The 16,552-nt window shown below is 41.9% G+C and overlaps 1 protein-coding gene across 1 annotated transcript in view; it reads left to right on the top strand.

The window, feature by feature from the left end:
* Positions 1–205: 205 nt before the first annotated feature.
* The window catches only part of LOC123756388 (uncharacterized), a 49,059-nt gene continuing 32,712 nt past the window's right edge, over positions 206–16,552 (top strand). Inside the window, exon 1 of the mRNA XM_045739503.2 lies at positions 206–287. The gene's annotated coding sequence lies outside the window, so the exon portion shown is untranslated. The remainder of the gene's footprint in view (positions 288–16,552) is intronic.

Genomic DNA, 16,552 nt, shown 5'->3' with positions numbered 1-16,552 from the left:
CAAACCCGGAACATTTTGGTAATAATTTGCTACGAGAATAAGAAGGCTTACATTCCATAAAGCTAACAATATTTTTTTGTTTTATAAAGCTTTTTATGGTCAATTAAAATCATTTTATCCGGGGTCCATTTTCTATGAAAGCGACCTGGAAAGAGGGACGGGCCGGGAGGTCCGACCTTCTCACTAACAGTCAGTGTCATTTGGGCTGTGGTAGGGGGAAGGTGGAAGCTCGCGCTGCTCCGATCCTACTCTTCTCCACTTTCCCTATACTCCTCCCAGATTCGCTGGTAAGTGTTATTAAATGTGTTCTTGCATCTTTTCATCACTTATTCAGATAGGAATACCCTCCCGTATCATTTCCTCGTCGTTCAGAGCATAGTTTTCTTTTAAATATTTCATTTATTGCCAATTCTTTTCAGTTTGGGTAATGTTTCGAATTGTAACAAAAATATAGTTTTATTGTTTATTTTTTCTAATTAAAAAATGACATATAACGTGAACTGCGCCAATTATTCGTTACATATTATTCCAAGGAGTTTGGTAATATTTTTTCTTTACTATAAATTCGTATTTTCTTTCTCTCTCTCTCTCTCTCTCTCTCTCTCTCTCTCTCTCTCTCTCTCCACAATACCATTCAAGTAAGATAATGGAATTGAGGAGCCCTACGCGCCATGCATAAATCAAGCAGGTAGGGAAACACTGGACGAGGCAAGACAGCATGCAGCAAAGTAAAGATATAAGTAGGTAAGCAAGCTTGAGGGTGAAGAAGGCAGAAGGTAAGCAAATTTAAGAGTAGGGAATGAGGAAGTAAAGCAATTTTGAGAGTAAAGAATTGAGGGGGGGGGGGTTGAAGTAAACAAATGGAAAGGTGTAACAAGATGAGTAGACAAATAGGTGGTTAAGGATGAATGGAGGGAGTAACTAGCAGGGGTGTTAGTAGATAGACAAACAATAGAGAATCGGGATAAGCAACTTGGACAGACAGGTAGAAAGTTTAAATGACAGGAAAGTCTTCAAGTAGTGTTGTACCGGAATGTGCGTTTTTAAGGTAACGAGAGAGGCAAGTATGGCTGTTGAAGGAAAAAATAAGAAAGCACATAGGTAGAATAGTAAGGGGTGTTATCAAGCATTCATGTGCCCAAATACGAAGCTTGATAATCTTTCCTCGACCGTGGCGGCTTAAATTGTATTTGTTAAAGAGTTTATAGTCTCCGAAGCACCACGAAGTTATTCCATAACAATAAGATACAACCTCGCAGCTCTTCCAAACTCGTAAACTGGTTAATGAATACGGAGGAAAGATATACAGTATCGTTCAAGGACGCACGAATCTTTGTTGGAGCCTAATGCATGGGCAGTTAAAAAGACTGAAGAGCAGGCAAATGCATACAGCCACCAAACACAGTTTGATGATCCATGGAGCTCCCATATGCTTATTCAGTTATTCCGACATCCTCAAGCGAGCTTCTTCTGTTTTATGTGTTCCTGAAAGTGGTTATTTGCGTAAATGATTCCATATTCACTTTTTCCGTGCCATCCGTACTTGAGAGCGAAGCTAAGGTTGTGTGTAGCTCTGTAACTTGCCAATACCTCTTGCCCTCCTGTCCAAGTGTTCGGTAATATAAAATAATATAAAATATATATGTTTATTGTTTATGGTGTGTGTATCTATAGATGTATGAAGATGTTGTACTGAACGGGGTGAGAATAGCTTGAGCTACCTTATTCCTTTGTGTGTATTTTACCTCGATAAACTTATTTCAATTTCAACTTCCTGGACAAGAGCGAAGGGTTGAGTACTTAAATGTCAAACTAAAACGTTTGCATGAGTAAAATTGATATTTAAGAAAATAACGTTGTTTAACACTTTATTTATACGGGTTACAGAATATCTGGTTGACTGTCTATTCCATGGGGCAAGCTTTTCCCATCTGTCACACGGGACTATCTTTTCCAGCTGTCACACGGGACTATCTTTTCCAGCTGTCACACGGGACTATCTTTCCTATCTGTCACACAGGACTATCTTTTCCAGCTGTCACACGGGACTATCTTTTCCAGCTGTCACACGGGACTATCTTTTCCAGCTGTCACACGGGACTATCTTTCCCATCTGTCACACGGGACTATCTTTCCCAGCTGTCACACGGAACTATCTTTCCCAGTTTTTTACAGGAAATATAACTCCAAGATAAGCACTAATATACAAAAATAACGCACGCCCCAAAAAATAAACATTGAAGAGGTAAACTTTCTAACAGTAATTCGAAGACAATTAAGGACCCAGTGAAACACATATATTTGAGCGCGATGGTGTCATTTGCAATCATGAAATTTTACGACTTGAAAATAAATATATATATTTTTTTAACTTAATTTTTCATCAGATTGTGCAGCATTGTCGGGTGAAAATGGCAAGCGCCAGCGACCCCTTAAAGTAGAACCGCGTGAATTTCACTGTGACATGGGGGTTTTACCAACCCAGCCTTCTGTTTAGATAGTAGTTTTTGTAACTATCTGTACCTGCAACCAGGAGGTCTGGTCGAGGACCGGACCGCGGGGATGCTAAGTCCTGAAACCTTCTCAAGTTAAAACCATGGTACTAAGACTGACGTACTAAGCAATTAGATAGTAAAATTTTATACTATTCACTTTATAGTCCGAATAAATTGAAGCTAAAAAACAAACTTAAATATTCCTAGGCCTACTGTAGCACACATATGTACAATATTAGACCTCAAATATCGTGTATTAGGCCTAGAACGATTAGGTTAGTCAAGTTTGTTTTGGTAACAAATATAAAATCTTTTCCGGTTTGTCTAAATTCAACAGTACCGATTTCTACTTTCTAGTTGCGTTGTAAGTCAGTATATGCACTATGGTCCTCATCGTTACTACAAGCACTACCAAGACAGGAGGATAGGCTGGGTTTTACAGTAGTAAAGTCAGGTATAAAAGTTTCTCAGGTTAGCCTATGCCTCTAAATCGGTCTCGTTATGTCGGACAAACGCCTGGGTCTTCTAGATGGCGAAGTTTATCTGTTAGTTTTTTAACAGTAGCATTTTGTTGAGTTACTTTGCCTTGCAAGTGTGAGGTAAACCAGGTAACCTAGTCTAGGAACAGAGTATACTGAGAACCAAGGCTAGCAACGGAGTTTACTGAGAACTTCGAGAGCCTAGCAACGGAGTTTACTGAGAACCTAGCCTAGCAACGGAGTTTACTGAGAACTTCGAGAGCCTAGCAACGGAGTTTACTGAGAACTCCGAAAGCCTAGCAACGGAGTTTACTAAGAACCCGAGCCTAGCTACGGAGTCGTCTACTAATAATCTTGCATGGTAACAAGGTTGTCTGCTAGTAACCTTGTCTAGTAACGCGGTAACCTATTGAGTAACCAGCCTAGCAACAGCGTCGTTTTCTAGTAACCTTGCCTAGTAACGAGGCCGTCTACTGAGTAATTAGCTCCCTATTGTATTGCCATCTACCTGGCAATACTAATTATGCTGCATAATGACCAGTGATGTTTGAGTCAAATATCAAATCAATGTCTAAGGAATTTTTTGACTTGCGTTGCAACTTGAAGCAGAGGGACTGGTTGGAGGCCCAGGCTGTGCCCTTTCTAAATGCTCTTTCCAGTTTATCATCCTCTTCACCGCACTCTTTCACTGTTGTCTGTCTATCTTCACCGCATCTATGGCTGTCTGTCTGTCTGTCTGTCTGTCTGTCTGTCTGTCTGTCTGTCTGTCTGTCTGTCTGTCTGTCTCTTTCTCTCTCTCTCTCTCTCTCTCTCTCTCTCTCTCTCTCTCTCTCTCTCTCTCTCTCTCTCTCTCTCTCTCTCTCTCTCTCTCTCTCTCTCTCTCTCTCGTCTCTCTCTTCTCTCCTTGCTCCCTGGACCTAGCTTATCGCGTAATCCTTCACACTGCACAGTTTTCAATGTACACACTCCCGGAGGTACCCAGCGGCTCGGAAAATGCGATTATACACGTACAAAAATATTGGGCAAATGTTTGTTGGGTTGAACTGGTTGCTCGCAGAGAGGAGGCCAGCCGTCGTAGCCTCTCCTGCCTTCGCCATCATTCACTTAACAAAATAAAAATTAATAATTGTGCGAACAAGTAAATTTTCGTTTGAAATTTGTAAATAGTTAATGAATATTATTTAAATATAGTGAAATATGATATGAGAGGTTTTGGTCTCTTTTAACAGATTAAGAGTTGGGATTTGAGGAGAAAGTGAAGAATATAATTAGGTAATAAGGAATTTATACATAACTTTAAAATGAAATAAATAACTCCAGGTAGAACTTATACAGCCTATCCTTCATGTTGTTTGTTGACCCCGCACCCTCTACCCTCGGTATGGCCAGCTCTCGTTCTCTATATAATTTGCTCTTGATCTAGCATTAACAAGTTACAGCCCTACTCCTGTGTCAGGTAAGTCCACTACGGGCTCACCATAGCCCGTGCTACTTGGAACTCTTTGTTCCCAGTAGCTGAATCTTAAACAACAACTGGCATTAGGCGCGGTTCAATGTAAAATTATTGTGTAATGTATTCTAAAATAAGTTTGCTACTTCCCATGCTCATTCTCTCTTTGACAGTCTATATCAATTAATTGTCTTTCTATTTATCTGTCTGCCCAAAGTACGAGGCCAGACGCTTAGGGCTAGCCTTACCCAACTTTTTAACATGAAACATGGGAGGTATGGGAGTGTCATAGAACAGTTATGGCCGCTCCAAGTGCCACCAATAAAAAAAAAGGTATAGACATCTATAACGGGTTTTATCCCATTGCGATTTTCATGAAGTCCGAAATGAAATCACTATGTTTACTCCCGCCGTTTACCCGCACATTTCCAAGGTTTACAAGAGAACGATGAACGTGCATTCATTCGAGTTACAGTATTACATGTTGGGTTTTTGAGAGAGAGAGAGAGAGAGAGTGAGAGAGGGAGAGAAAGAGAGAGCGAGAGAGAAGGAGAGGGAGGCGAAAGGGAGATGTTGTGGAAGAAGGAAGGAGAGAGGGGAGAAAAATGAAGAGGGAATAAGAGGCGAGGCGAGAATGCAAGAGAGCGGGAAGGTGGGAGTGACACCCCGGACACCGCTGGGTACCCCATCTAGTGGTAATGTTTTGTAGATTTCCTCAGAATTTGCATCAAATATTAGATACATTTATATACTAAACACCGGGTTAAAATTTGAGCATCAAACAAGATATTTTTTTTTGCATTCTAAAACTTTATTGCGCTATAAATTTAAAAGTCACTGATGTCGAGGTTCTTTGGACAAATCGGCTTTGAATATTTAAACTTAAATATAAAAAAAGAAATCGTTACAAAGTTTTTGATTAAGTTATTTGTACTTATATAATTTTTCAGCAGTGTAGATATGCATATTTCCGTTCTTGGACCATTTTCTTTTTTAATTATTAGACGCATAGCATTCGCGAAGAATCTTTTTCTAACGTATTAATCCGGTTTTCTGTACACGAACTCGCCTGCCAGCGACCCCAGCGATGCCGCCATATTGGGTGTCCGAGTAGGGAGAGCGTAATATCAAATTTAAAGTTGTTCATTTACTGTGCACTGCTCTTCATTGTTTACTTGTCATTACTTTGTAATATAATTTTTGTTGGCTCTTGCTTTAAGCCATATTTATTGTTTTATTTTCCAAGAATGTTTGCTATTGAATTCTTATGGGCTTAAGGGATGATATTCAACACGTTCTATCTTTTCTTGAAATTCAGTTTTTCTTAGGTTTTTCAGACTGTCTGTCTCTCTCTCTCTCTCTCTCTCTCTCTCTCTCTCTCTCTCTCTCTCTCTCTCTCTCTCTCTCTCTCTCTCTCTCTCTCTCTCTCTCTCTCTAGTAAAATGTTAATAACCCTTACCCCAAATTAGCTTTACTAAGAACTCTGACATTAAGATGGTCTAGTGAACATGTCCTCCTCATCCTTCTCTTCTTCTTCCTACTCTTCTCCTTCTCCCTTCTCCTCCGCCTCCTTGCCTACCCCTTGTACCCACGCGAGTGTTGACAATGAAGTGTCCCTCACTTTAATTGGAGCCTCTTGGTGCTGTCCCTATTTTAAGTTGAACAAGACCGCCTCCAGGTGCTTGTTCTTTGATGAAACTGTTGTGTTGAATGTTGGCTCTAGTGGCGATGGTGGTGGTTAGTGGTGGAGGTTGTTAGTGGTGGAGGTGGTTAGTGGTGGAGGTTGTTAGTGGCGAGGCGTCACCAGTGGAGTCCCACGGGGTTCAGTCCTCGGTTCTATCCCGTTTCTGATATAAGTAAACGAGAAGAGTCTGGAGACTCGTCTAAAAGACTGTTCTAAAACACCTCACAGAGCCACAGAGCCAAAGTAGCGGAAGGAAGATCCACTGCGATGTGGTACGAACAAGCCACTGGGTACCACTCGTCCAAGCTTGACAAAAAGATATCCAGAGACATTGCAGTAGCCATACACAGACTCAGACTTTGTTACAAGTGCTGCTGGGAGGTAATGAACCCAATAAGAAAAACCGCAGAGGGCAAAATGTTTACTATTACTAGAGAAGAAAACCTCAACACTTTCCTCTCCCAATGTGGTTTGTCTCACCTTATCACTCCCAATGAATTAACTTAATTAACCCCCTGTCAACTAGTGGGGCTAGGTATCCTAAGTCTCCTTGGTTCATTTTCTGACTTAATTTTTAACTTACTCTTACCTAGTCATTTACCGAAATTATTTAATTGAGTTATTAAGTAGTTCTTCAGGTCTTTTTAATTATACAGTCATTACTGAACTATCTATAGTTATTAATCATTAGCTTAAATTTGCCTATGTTTATTATTCAACTTTTCTTTGATTTCATTTATTACCTAGGTTGCCTAGCCTTGCCATGTTCCCTTACTCCATTGTACCCCTGGCTTTGCCTGCATCTCAAATTGCAAATTGTTACTTACAGTGTACCTGTGAGTACTCGTAAGCAATCTACCTCATTTTTGCTCAATTTGTTTTTTTTGTTTTTTTGTATTGCTTAGTCTTGCTTATATTTTTTGTTTTGTATTTCCATATCTTGTGTTTTGTATAGTCCATGTTTACATGTTTTTTCTTTAATCTCATTAATTGCCTAGGTTGCCTAGCCTAGCCATACTCCCTTACTCCATTGTACCCCTGTAAGCCCCTTTTGTGTTTGTTTTGTACAGTATTGTGTATATATTTTTCCCTATTTTATAGCTTTTTTCTACTTATTTCTGATTCTACAATCAGCTTCTTTTATGCAGTCAAGTATAGACCCAGAACTTAACCTCTTATCCACTATCTATGACAATAATCACTTTAATGATCTAAATTGCAGATATTTTGCAGCACATGATGTAAACAATGTATTAACTCATAATCACAATATCTCTGTAATCAATTTGAACGTTAGATCCCTAGGTAAACACTTCGATGATGTTAGTGCCTTGATTGAAACTATTGGCAACAAATTCTCTTTTATTATACTTACTGAAACATGGTTGAAAGAGGATACTACTCAACTCTTTAACATGCCTAACTACTCAGCAATTCACAACTGTCGTCAACTTCAGAGAGGTGGTGGCACTGCTCTTTACTACCACCAAGAACTAACATGCCTAAAAGAAATTAGAACTAGAGACTGCTATGGGGAGTATATCTTCGCCAGCTTCAGAGTCAAGGGTGCCGAGTCTGTCCTGTCTGTGGGTGCAGTCTATAGAATTCCCAACACTGATGTGTCTGTATTCAACTCAAACCTTAGAAATCTAATACTTGATAACAGACTGAACAAAAACCACCTAATTATCGCAGGGGACTTTAATATTGATCTCTGCGAGCCAGAACACCCTACTGCTGTTAGCTTCCTCAACTGTATGAATTCCTGCCTCCTCATACCCTTAATCACTAGACCTACTAGAATCACTGATAGCACTGCCACGACTCTAGATCACATCTGGACCAACATAACCTCTCCGCTTACTTCAGGTATAATCACCGATAGCACTACAGACCACTACCCCACATTTCTCTTAACTAACATTAGCAAACCACCTCTAGAAACAAGGGAGTTAAGCTTTAGGCTGCACAATGAAACTGCTATAAACAATTTTATAACTGCTGCTGATAATGTCAACTGGGAGTCCGAATTAGGTAACATAGGGGACATCAACCTAGCAGTGCAATCTTTTCTACAAACAACTCTTAGCCTTTATAACACCCACTGTCCTAGGCTTACAAAACAAGTCACAAGCAAAAGGCTTAACAATCCTTGGCTTACAAAGGGAATACTGAAATCCATTAACAAAAAACACGACCTTGAGAAAAAGTATAGGTTAGGAATTGTCTCCAAAGAATTCTCAAAGAATTACTCATTATTGCTAACTAAGATAATTAGACGAGCCAAAACTAATTACTACGAAGATAAATTTACTCAAATAAAGAGCAACATTAAACAAACTTGGAGCACAATTTCACAAATATTGGGATCAAAGAAATCTTTAAATAACAAACCGACTCTCCTGTCTAATAACGATGGTCAGCTTTCAGCCTCTGATTCTGCTATTGAGTTCAATAGGTTCTTCTCTTCCATTGGTTCATCCCTTGCAAATGATATTCCATCTTCCAGTACTGACATTAAGGACTATCTTACAGGTAACTATCCACAGTCTCTGTACCTAAAGCCTATTAACTCCACTGACGTCAATGAGATAATCCTTTCCCTTAAAACCAAGTCTGGTGCCCTTGAGGAGATACCAACTTTAATTTACAAAAAAGCCTCCAGATCTTTAGCCCCTGCTATTGCTTTGCTCTTCAACAAGTCACTTGAACTCCAAACCTTTCCAGATATTCTAAAAAAAGCGAGAGTAACGCCTGTCCACAAATGTGGTGACCCCACAGATGTTAACAACTACAGACCTATATCAATCCTGCCAAACTTGTCAAAAATTTTTGAAAAACTTATATACAAGCAGCTTTACTCATATCTAGCCAAACTCAATATACTTAGCCCTTGCCAATATGGCTTCAGACCCAAAAAAAGCACTAACGATGCACTTATTAGTATGCTTAACTCGATTCATACAGCTCTTGATAAAAAGGAGCTCCCTGTTGGGTTATTTGTGGACCTGCGTAAAGCTTTTGATACTGTCAACCACCAAAACCTTCTTCTTAAACTACATCATTATGGAGTCAGAGGACACTCCCTACAATACCTCGAGTCCTACCTTACTGACAGGCTCCAATATGTTTCTGTGAATAATACAATTTCTCCCACCCTACCCATCAACATTGGTGTTCCTCAGGGCAGCATACTTGGCCCTCTCCTCTTTCTCATCTACATTAATGACCTTCCAAATGCCTCCCAACACCTCAAACCAATTCTATTTGCTGACGACACAACCTTCATTTACTCCAGTCCTGACCCTCTTGCTCTAAATGCCACAGTAAATACTGAGCTAAATAAAGTCCATCTTTGGCTAACTGCCAACAAACTCACCCTTAACATTGACAAAACCTTCTATATTCTGTTTGGCAATAAATCCTCTAGTCTTATAAATCTCAAAATAAACAATACCCAAATTTGTAACAAATTAGATGGCAAATTCCTTGGCATTCTCATTGACCACAAGCTGAATTTCCAGGGACACATTCTAAATATATCAAAAAAAGTTTCAAAAACTGTGGGCATTCTTTCTAAGATCAGATATTATGTACCACGCCCTGCTCTGGTGACTCTCTATTACTCCCTTATCTATCCTTATCTCAACTATGGTATTTGTGCTTGGGGTTCTACTACCCAAAATCACTTACGTCCTCTAATTACCCAACACAAAGCCGCTATTAGAACAATATCCAACTCTGGCCCCAGACATCACTCGGTACCCCTACTCAAATCTCTTAATATGTTAGATATTAAGTCACTGCACATTCTCTCATGTGTATTATACATATATAAAACGCTAAACTATAATGCCAATCCTGATCTTAAAAGCTTCATAGAAGGTTGTAACAGAACCCATGAGCACCACACCAGAAATAAATACAGTTTTGATATTCCTAGAGTACGTCTTAATCAAACTAGAAATGCTCTGCAAATCAAGGGGCCCAGAATGTGGAATGACCTTCCCAACCATGTTAAAGACTGTACCTCTCTCAACCAGTTTAAGATAAAAACTAAACACTACCTAATAAATTCCCTGTAATCTACCTCACTCCTCTATTGTCAACCCATGTCTGTTATTTTCTTTTTTTTTAATCAACACTGTTTGTCAACCTATTGTATTTGTGCTGCTTTTTCAGTCATGTTCCCCCTTTTTTTTTATCTTTATTTGTATTTGTTCTCAACATCTTTTATTCTTTATGCTCAATTAGTATTAAGTTCTAGATATTAATGTTTTTTCTTGCCCGAAACGCATTGCGTAATAGTGGCTTTAGGCATTGTATGTACTAGCTCTATCTATATATCAATCCATTAATGTAACATCACTTGTATGTATATACCTTACCTGAATAAACATCTGAATCTGAATCTGAAAATAGTTAAAGAATGACATATCTGTGGAACAGGTGCAGAGGTGCCACTTTTACACTACTTACTGGAATGTGAAGCAACTGAAGCCCTGCGCATCAAATCACCATTCAACCAATGATAGCAGCTTCATTAGATGCAAAATCCACAGCGACTGCAATGGTTAGAAAAGCAGTTGAAGAATGAGACACACTAGTGAACACTGAGCATCTATATCCGCCACCAAGTAAATATGTTATTAAAACAAGACTAAAACCAGTGCGCTAAAACAGAAGCGGAAAAGAAACGGGACAAAAGGAGGAAACCCCACCTCCATTTAAAACTTTGATCCAAATATCACAGTAACAAGATTATCACGAATAATCGAACTCAATTACGAGCTCACTATAACCCGTACTGCAGGGACATTACGGGCTCACCATAGCCCGTGCTACATGGACATTTCGTTCTGAGTAGCTAAATCTAAAACAACAACAACACTCCAGACACCATCACCATCATCACCATCATCAATCATCATCATCATTAGCGTCACCAACGTCATCTAATATATGGACAAACTTCCTCCTGGAAACGGTAAAGTTATTATTAACCTGACAACATTGCCATCAACTTGATAACGAAGTAAAGTATCGTTACTTTTAAGTTTAAACTCGTAACGAAGAACAGTCGCGAAAGTTAACGAGTGTTTATGAATCTCGAATTGGAATAAGAGAGAGAAATGTGATAAATGAGGACATGGCGAGGAAGTTAGGAGCCAACTGCCTTTGGGAAGTTGGTATTTATTGGTGGTGAGGTGATATGTTGTGTAGAGGGAAGGAGGAGGGAGGGAAGGAGGGAGGGAAGGAGGGAGGGAAGGAGGGAGTGAGGGAGTGAGGGAAGGAGGGAAGGAGGGAGGGAAGGAGGGAGGGAAGGAGGGAGGGAGAAGTGGAAGGACCGAAGGAGGGGCAAAGGGAATGGATAATTGAGGCAAATATGAAGGAAACGACGAAGGGAGAGAGGGAGGGAGGGTTAAGTGGAAAGGTCTAGGGTGGAAACGAGGAAGGAAGATATGTAGAGGGAAGGGAGAAGGGAGGGAGTCTATACTCCCTCTTCCTTAAGTCTCTTCCTTCCCACTCGTCCTCCGTCTCCCTTTCAAAGCTTCCTCCTCTCCTACCATACTGGTGAACTTATCCATCCTCCTCACCAGTCTTTCAGTTTCCTCCATAATTTTCCCTTCTTCCATTCTTTCTACATGTTCACTTCTATCTTCCCCTCCCTTCCTACCGTCCACCCTCTCTCCCACCCTTCTTCCTTCTCTCCCTCCTTCACCTCTTCCTTCGCCTCCTTCCCGCCCTTGTTCACGCGCGGCGCCTTAGGGGAGGAGATGAGCGTCGGGGCGTAAGAGACCAACTTGAGTGTTGCACGTCCCCCTCCGGCCAGGCCTCGCTCAGTGTAAGGGAGTGAAGGAGCGGCAGGTGGAAGAGGAGAGGAGGTGGGCCGGAAGGTGTGGGAAAGAGGAAGCAGGAAAGGGGGAAGATAAGGGTGGGATGGTCTGGGAAAGGGGGAAGATAAGGGTGGGATGGTCTGGGAAAGGGGGAAGATAAGGGTGGGATGGTCTGGGAAAGGGGGAAGATAAGGGTGGGATGGTCTGGGAAAGGGCAACCTGTTCTCTTAAAAAGAACGTCGCTTTTGGCCGTTTGCCCGTATGGCCGAATTTGGACGTAACTTGAAAATGAAAAAAAATGAAAATAAATTTGGGATTTTTTTCAACAGCAGTAAGTTAAGGGTCCTCTGATAGGTTAGGTGGGCAGGAAATTCTCATAAAGTTTCAAAACGTTATGAAAAACGTTAATGGAAAGTTTCCTTTTCTTAGCTTGCCGAGTAAGCCGGACGACTCAAACAGAAAACGGAACAGGACGTCACTTTTATGAGTCGACTTCATTTCAAATTACGTCCAAATTTGGCCATAGTGCGCATACGAGCCAAAAGTGACGTTATTTTTAAGAGGACGGGTTATACTCTACTTCTCCCAGACATTATACCTACAATTGACTTGAGAATGGTCCAGGACGGACCGAAGCGTCGTCGTCCCTTCACCTTCTAGTGTGTGGTCTGGTCAACATCAGCCACGTTATTGTGACTCCTCGCCTGCACATGAAATTCACACTTTGTGAAGTACAAAATGTAACCTAAACAGGTACAGAGGTTTACAACAAGTGCCCGAATTATGGTTCTAAGCTATGTGGACTAACTGAGGGGAACCAGTCCGCATAGAGGTGAATATGAGGAGATATGATCACTACATACAAAATTCTCCGACGACCTGAAAAAATATGTTAAGGAAAACTCTTTATATATTGAGAGAGAACACGACAAGTGAGCATCGGTAGAGCCTGGGAAGCCGTCTCCATCAACAACAGCAAAATCAGATACGTCTCAGAACACGAAAATCTGCAAAAGCGTACGAGGTACACGAACGGTCGCAGACGGGGGCGAGGTACACGAACGGTCGCAGACGGGGGCGAGGTACACGAACGGTCGCAGACGGGGGCGAGGTACACGAACGCTCGCAGACGGGGGCGAGGTACACGAACGCTCGCAGACGGGGGCGAGGTACAGGAACGCTCGCAGACGGGGGCAAGGTACAGGAACGCTCGCAGACGGGGGCGAGGTACAGGAACGCTCGCAGACGGGGGCGAGGTACAGGAACGCTCGCAGCAGACGGGGGCGAGGCACACGAACGCTCGCAGCAGACGGGGGCGAGGTACACGAACGCTCGCAGACGGGAGCGAGGCACACGAACGCTTGCAGACGGGGGACATCGTCACGACTGATTCCCTCGTATTCACTGATAGATAAACAACCTTTCCACCCAATTACCTCTCTCCCTGCCACCGTCAGCTGCCTCCTCTCTATCCCCTCGGCTACTATCCATCACTAACTCTACTCGTCCGTTACCCACCAATGACTCCTCTATCCCTTCACCCAGGGGGGCCAGCCTCCCCCTACACCACCACCGGCTCTCTTCCCAGCTTTTCACCTGTTCACTATATCTTTAGATTCAATTCTAAATCATCTATTCTAATGATTCTAATGAATTTAAATAATTAGATTTAGTCTAAATTCAAATTCAAACTTATTTGAATTTGAATTTCCCGCCGCCATTACCCGCCACTAACCGCCCCCTGTGCCCTTATCTCCCATTACCACCTCCCAATACCCTTTACGCTGCACAAGAGCAGTATTCCCTTACAATCATCTTCCAAAGATTTCCAGAAACTCACAGAAAAAAAGGTAATCAAAAATATATTACGTGAGTATTACCAAACAATGTCGAACGCATCACTGGAACCTCCGTAAATTGGGGAAAATTTAACTCAATTTACCCCGTGTAATGTCGACAGTGATCAGAAAATTATTCTGGGTCGCGCACACACACAGGCTCCGGAAATGACGTCACGGAAATACAAGGAGGGGCGTTCGTTAATGGACGTCACGTTAACAACCAGAGAGCATTCGTTGACGAACTTAAAAAGTGTTTATTGCTATAAGGTCAACAGTGATAATACAACCAGAAGTATTATAGTAACAATAAGATAAAAAATGTTGTAAATAAACTCGTAACTCATTCTAGCTGACCGTGAGTCACTCAGGCTACATTATACAAGGTGTGCACATCCTGCCCTCAGCTTCCACAGGTCCTCATTGGTCGCAGTCACTCTTATTCTCTCATATTTTAACCTGTGTTTTGAATTTATTCCAACTACATGTAAAGAAATATATTTTGCAGGCTCACGTGGAAGGTTTTTCGAAGACCTGCCAGGCTGTTGTGTATGTGTGTGTGTGTGTGTGTGTGTGTGTGTGTGTGTGTGTGTGTGTGTGTGTGTGTGTGTGTGTGTGTGTGTGTGTGTGCGCGCATGCGCGTGTGTGTCAATAGGATTATATATCCGAGTTAATAACAAAAGACTTGCCTCTAAGTGCTTGTCTCTCGCCTCGCTGCTCATCTTTCCACCTCTCTGGGATCGCTTTTGTTTACTTCTCATTTTTATACTGATCTCTATCCAATACTCTTAAGAAGGGTTCCTCCTGGTCTTTTACGTGTGCAAACATTCTGGTAATGGTGTCTGTGTGTGAGTGTATGAGAGAGAGAGGGAGAGAGAGAGAGAGAGAGAGAGAGAGAGAGAGAGAGAGAGAGAGAGAGAGAGAGAGAGAGAGAGAGAGAGAAAGAGAGAGAGACAGAGAGACAGAGAGACAGAGACAGAGACAGAGACAGAGAGACAGACAGACAGAGAGAGAGAGAGAGAGAGAGAGAGAGAGAGAGTCACCACGGGGGTGGCTCTAAGGGGAGCCAATTAACCGTGTTGATGGCGGAGATAGAGAGCAGAGGCGCTCGACTGCAAAAGGCAGCAGATTTGAAAAAAGGTCTTGATAAATACCATTTTTTTTCGTGTGGTGTGTAGATGGAAAAGAGCAGGTGATTATAGTTTAGTCTCTGTGGCCGCCATCTTGTCCGGCCGACACTTTCATCTCCTGAACAAATCCACAAGGGCCGTGATGAGGGTTCGAACTTACGTCCAGGATGATCCGAGACGCGATTAAGTCGATTGGGCCACGACATGGTTAAAAGAATTGCAAATGGGAGTGCCCTCACACGGATCACGCAGTCTCTCCGAGATACAAACCGGGGTTTTACACTCCCAGTTTTTGTATGTTCATCTCCTGACATAATGATGCCATATTAATATGCGATTACTGCAGTATAGCAGTAATTTTACTCTCTCTCTCTCTCTCTCTCTCTCTCTCTCTCTCTCTCTCTCTCTCTCTCTCTCTCTCTCTCTCTCTCTCTCTCTCTCTCTCTCTCTCTCTCTCTCTTTCCTTTATTCACTCCTCATATCTAACATGCTGAATTATGGACTAGTTTTCTCTTTATCAGAAACAACAAGGAAGCTGTTGGCGTGGTTGATGACGCGACATCTCCACTCATTAACCTCTCATACTGAAGTTTCTGCTTTTTCCTTTATGGCTCATGTCCAGGGCTCCTGCCCTAGGTAACTTTTGGGTTCCTCACACCATCTTTAAGAAGATAACTTACGGATTCCTTAGAATTTAGAATATTCGCACACAGCCCACACTAAAACTTCTGACTATTCCTTTTGCAAGTCCTTCAATTTCCTTAAATTGAATGTTGTTGTTTAACGGACCTCTCGGCCATGTTGGAGACTAGACAGCTAATTTGACAGCGTCCTTAACACCTTTCATCGGTTTGTTATTGTCGGGATTTACCAGCTGGCAGCGGAACACAGCCGAGATTCCCAGTGCTTGTGTGTTCAGAGACCCTGCTCTTCAGCCTCTAGATAAGACATCTGCAGACGAGGAGTCACAATAATGTGGCTGAAATATGTTGGCCAAACCACACACTGGAAAGTGAAGGGACGACGACGTTTCGGTCCGTCCTGGACCATTCTTAAGTCGACTTGAGAATGGTACAGGACGGTCCGAAACGTCGTCGTCCCTTCACTTTCTAGTGTGTGGTTTGGTTAACATTTGCAGACTGAGAGTTTTCAATCTGTCTTCGTAAGGAGAGGTCTCCGATACCTATGCAATTCTGGACGTAGAGGCTATAGAGAGAAAATATAGAAATGACAATTCCTGGAACTTAAATACAAATACTTATTGATACAATTGCAGGATGCTTTGCTGTACCTGTACATTAGATAAAAGAATGTCATTGTGAATTGCACTGACACAGGTGTGTAAGTTCTAGCCGAGCACTTATACAAGTGATGTTGTGCAGATATAGGAGTCAGGCTTGGCAGATGTATAAGTGTACGAGGCATTTAAGATGATGAATAATATACAGAATGATTTTTTTATAGCCTCATAAACTCACCTAATCCAGTAACACGGGTTCGGAACTCGTTTCGCTCACACACGCGCGCACACACACACACACACACACACACACACACACACACACACACACACACACACACACACACACACACACACACACACACACACACACACAAACAATCGCCTCACTAGCGATTT

This window comes from Procambarus clarkii, chromosome 25, assembly GCF_040958095.1.
Source record: "Procambarus clarkii isolate CNS0578487 chromosome 25, FALCON_Pclarkii_2.0, whole genome shotgun sequence".
Taxonomy (NCBI): Eukaryota; Metazoa; Arthropoda; class Malacostraca; order Decapoda; family Cambaridae; genus Procambarus; species Procambarus clarkii.
The sequence above is the reverse complement of the archived record's forward strand: the minus strand, read 5'-3'. Positions and strand labels throughout refer to the sequence as shown.